Here is a 4,882-nt window from a genome sequence, read left to right on the forward strand (position 1 = left end):
ACTCTACCAGCTGAGTTACAGCTCCTGCCCATTTGTTGTGCATATTAGAAGCCAATTTTGTGCTTGCTGAAAAAGGAAAGTTCAACAGGGAGGTGCATTTTCTAAATGAGCTTGCTGGTGTTATACTTGAAGTTGATTGGTGAATGCAGGGTCCTTGCAATAGTCTCATCACAAAATGTTTTTGAGGCTGACTCTCACAGACTGGTTGCTTGATTTTCATTTGGTGGGAAGGAAGTAAGAGAGGAAGCACCATCTTGTACTTCTGCTTATCAACCCCCCTTCACCAACAAGGGGCAGTGGCTTGCACTGGCTGTGGTTCAGTGGCTCAGGTGGCTTTCCTGCAGATGGAAGAAAGCCTTTCTGGTGGCAGAATAGCAACTTCCTGGAGAAGAGGGCCAAAGGAATGTGGGAAGAAGTCTTGCCAATAAAGTAGAAGTCTGGGCTCATTAATATGTTAGAGGGAGGAGGGCATTTGGGTGACCTTCATCATATTTGCCCCTTCGAGAAAAAAGTAAGTTGTTTAGCAGCTGTTTGGCTTTCATGGGACAGTAAATACAGAAGGTGGCAAATTAAATGCATTGCAGTAGATTGGTTCTCGAATGTCCCCTAAGCACCAAGATGAAAAACAAAAACACCTCTTCTATGTGTTCACACCACTATCTATGGAGCCACCATAGGCCCAAATAACAAGTTAACTTGAAGGGAAACCTCTGGAGCTATGAACCAAAGTGTACTTTTATCTCTTTAAGTTAATAATCTCAGGTGCTTGTCACAGCTCTGGAAAACACACACACACACACACACACACACACACACACACACACAGAGAGAGAGAGAGAGAGAGAGAGAGAGAGAGAGAGAGAGAGCGCTTTGGAGTCATACAGAAAAGTATAATTTCCAGTTTTTTCACTAAGCGTGTAGGCAGGAGTCCATTATGTAAAATCCAAGTACTTCTGTTAAAACGTGTAAGGGGGGCACTGATGACGCTAAGGTTGGGGGATAGTTAATCTTCATTGTCAGCTTGATTGGACTGGGACTTGGCTAGGAGACACACTGCTGGGGTGTGCCTGTGAGGGCAGTGACAGACATATATAACTGAGGTAGGAAGACTTATCCCAAATGGGAGTGGCATCATCCTATAGGCCATGTGGAGGGGGTGGGGAGCAGAAAATGAGCTGACACCAGCATTCCTCCTTCGGCTTCCTGACCCTGTATGTATGCAGTGTAATCTCACACTTCCTGTGGCCATGCATTCCTCTCCATGAGCCCAAATCACTCTTTCCTTTGTCGAGTTACCACCTTTCACAGGTATTTTGTCCCAGCAATGAGAAAAACAACTAATTCAGTCAGTGAAACACCCGCTAGTGTGCCCAACCAGTGTGTGCTTGGTAACCATTACTGGGCTCCCCCGTGTAAGGGAATATCTGCTGCCTCTTTAGTGGTGGTTGCTTCATTTTCATCTTGAAATGACTTTCTGGTCCTTCACTTTATAAAACCTAGCACAGTGTCATCAATTAGTGTCAACAGTCCATTTGTATTCCGCTTATTTGATTTTTTTTGGGGGGAACCAATTATTCTTCACGAGGACAGGGACAAGTCTGAGTCAATATTTATTCAGCAATATTAGCTGTCGTCTTGTGTATTAAACTTTAGGGGTTGAAAAATACTTTCTCCTGTACTCTTCATAGCCCATAACTTGGAGTTCATTTGATGACAGGCAGAGCAGCAACAGAAACGTTTTGGAATGTGCAGATCTGTGACAGGAGCCTGACCCAGAGAGACCAGCAGATCTCTAGAGAGGGCTCCAGCATCACTTTCTACCACAGCCCCTCCCCCCATACCAGCATTGCTGAACCCAAAAGGAGGGTTGGGACAAGGACTTGGTTCAGAGGAGAGGGCCAACACAAGCCCTGTGAGCAAAGCACAGTTTGGCACATGGGTTGAAATGGAGCTGAGTTGATGGGGGTCTCTAATGACTTAGTCATTCTTTCCCTAGAACAGAAAGGTAGACAATCTCACAAAAGGAAATTTCTAGCACAGATATAAATTTTATCAAAGGGCTGAACTTCAGAATGAATCTTGTGTCTGTACTGCCTCAAAGAAGCTATAGTTAGAGAAAGAGAGAAGGGGGAAAGGGAGAGGGAGAGAGAAAGATAGATAGATAGATAGAGAGAGAGGGTGAGAGAGAGAGAGAGAGAGAGAGTTGCTTGGAATCCAGCATGTACCCTTGAACATGCTAGGTAAGCACTCTGTCTCTGGGCTATGCCTTGAGTCCTTTAGTTTAGACCCTGGATGTCTCTCAAAGGCATCATGTGCTGACAGTTTTGTTCCAAAGATGATGCTATTGGGAGGTGGGAGAACTTTTAATAGGTGAGACCTAGGGAAAGGTCTTTTGGTCATTGGAACCATACCCTTGAATTGGATCATGGAACTTCCTGTCTGCTTCTTGATATCTCTTGTTTCCTGGACATGGTATCTACTGCCTCTTTTTAGGTCCAAAAGTAATGCACCAATTGTTCATGGTCTAAAACCTCCAAAACCATGAGCCAAAATAAATCAATAAATTATGTGTATATGTGTATGTGTGTATATGTGTTATCTGTATGTGTTATGTGTGTGTGTGGTGTCTGTGTGTGTATGTGATATGTTCGTGTGGTGTCTCTGTGTGTAGTGTCTGTGTATGTGTGTGTTGTGAGTATGTGGATGTGGTATCTGTGTGTGTACTGTGTGTATGTGGTGTGTGTGTGGTATCTGTGCATGTGTGTGTATATGTGGTGTTTGTGTTTGTGTGTGTTGTGTGTGTGTGTGGTAACTGTGTATGTGTGTGTATGTGGCATGTCTGTGGTGTGTATATGTCTGTTTTGTGTGTATGTGTGTCTGTGTGTATTTGGTGTGTGTGTGTGGTGTTTGTGAATGTGTGTGTTTATGTGCATGCCTGTATGTGTGGGAGGTATGTGCATGCATATGAATAGAAAGTCTAGAGATCAAGCCTAAGTGCTGTTCCTCAGGAGCTATTGGCTGTGTTTTCCAAGTCAGGGACTCTTGTCAGCCTGGAACCCATTGGCTGACTGCTCTCCTGCTGCAGCACTGGGATTACAGGTGTGAGCCACCTTAACTGGCTTCTCTTGCTTCCCTTCTGGGGTTCTAAGCATTGAGCTCGGCTCCTCATGTTTGAGGGCTAGACACTTTGCTGATGAACCATCTCCTCTGCTTCCCTTTTACCTTTATAACTGGATTATGTCAGGGAGGAAAAGCTGACTAAATAGCCGTGTTTTAGAATGATGTGTTCTGAGCCCCATCAAAACAAGTCTGTTATAAGTCAGATTTCACATTATTAAATGGAGCCAACACAAGTATAAACAGAGATGTAGACATCCAGGGTAGCACAAAGTGATGGCACAGCTCCATCTGCCGCCTCCTATCTTTCAGCCTCTCCCCCTGTCCCTGTTACCAGGTTCCTGACACATCACCTTAGTGGCATTTTCTATATGGAGAAATTGGTTTCTGGTTTTGGCCTTTGTCCCAATTGTTCTTAACGCTAGGGTCACTCTTTCCCCATCCTGTGGTGGCTTTTCTTGTTGTTCAGATTTTCTCAGGAAGATCTTTTCTGGCCCACCAATCTGACAGAACCTCTCTGTCACAGGCACCTATTGCAGTCTCACTGTGGTGTGAGTGAGTGACTTGTTGCTCATTTGTGGGCTGTTGTCTGTTCCTTCCCAGCAGACTGCAGCACAGCACACACTGCACGCCTCAGAGGTCTCTTATTTCCTACTTCACGGTCAGTGCCTAGGGTGGGGCCCAGCACACAGCTGGGTGCCTGCTAAATACTTGCAGGGGGACACAGGAGTGAACAGCACTGAGATGGCTTATTATGTACATGGAAAGGCACACGGTCCAGTATTCTCAGCTCTCTCTGGACTGTGTGACCTTGGAGAGAATCTTACCTTTTGGATCTTTATTGCTTTTCTGACAAATTTCATGTTAAACTAGATCCATGAGATTCCTCACGTTGGCTCATCCTGAGCCTGTCCATTTGCTCCAAAGCTGGGCAATCCGAGAAGGATTTACTCTTATACAAAAAAGCAATCTTACAGATGGTGCATGCATCAAAGCCCCAACCATAGCAGGCTGTCGCTGATAGATCTGGACAGTCAGATAATAAATGAGAACAAAGCATTATTTCTCAAGAAAGAAAGAATGACTTTATTTACACAGGGTGAGGTACTGTGTTGTTGATGGAATACCGCACACATGCACCCCAGAACCTTTGGAATACCTGCACAAAGCACCCCAGAACCTTTCTGATCAGTGGGGGAAAGATAGTAACAGTTAAAGCACAATTATGAAAAAGTCCACATTACTCCTATTCCTTCATGTATAATTTCAAAAGATTTTTCATAATTTTATCTTTTAGACCTTCCCTACCCCCTTTCCTGCTTTATATTTTTTATTTGCTTTCCTTTCTTTTAAAAGCTTTAGAAAAACCATGGAATGCCTCATGAATTTGCCTGCTGTCCTTGTACAGTGGCCACACCCATCTCCTCTGTCTGGTTCTGATTAATACATGTGCTAGGGAAGCTAACACAGGGCCATTCCTCTTGGGAAATACTTTGTTAGCAGACACCCTTTCTCTCTTCCCTTACCATAAACCTTTCAGAATATAGTGTCTCGATGTTCTGCGTTAATTCACTGTTGTTACCTTGATTCATTACCTCAGGCTTGAGAGCTAAAAACAACCCAAATGTATTCTTTTATTTTTGAGACATTGTTTCACTCTTTGGCCCTGGCTGTTCCGGCCTAAAACTCTCTGGGTAGATCAGGTTGGCCTTAAACTCACAAAGATCTACCTGTTCTACCGCTCCTCTCTTTCACACTGAAGAAT

At 44.2% G+C, this 4,882-nt stretch overlaps 1 non-coding gene across 1 annotated transcript; it reads right to left on the reverse strand.

The window, feature by feature from the left end:
• Positions 1-4,480: 4,480 nt before the first annotated feature.
• On the reverse strand, positions 4,481-4,583 carry LOC113834708. The gene has a single exon (XR_003483442.1). It is a non-coding gene; the product is annotated as a U6 spliceosomal RNA (small nuclear RNA).
• Between the last annotated feature and the right edge of the window lie 299 nt (positions 4,584-4,882).

This window comes from Cricetulus griseus, chromosome 3, assembly GCF_003668045.3.
Source record: "Cricetulus griseus strain 17A/GY chromosome 3, alternate assembly CriGri-PICRH-1.0, whole genome shotgun sequence".
NCBI lineage: Eukaryota > Metazoa > Chordata > Mammalia > Rodentia > Cricetidae > Cricetulus > Cricetulus griseus.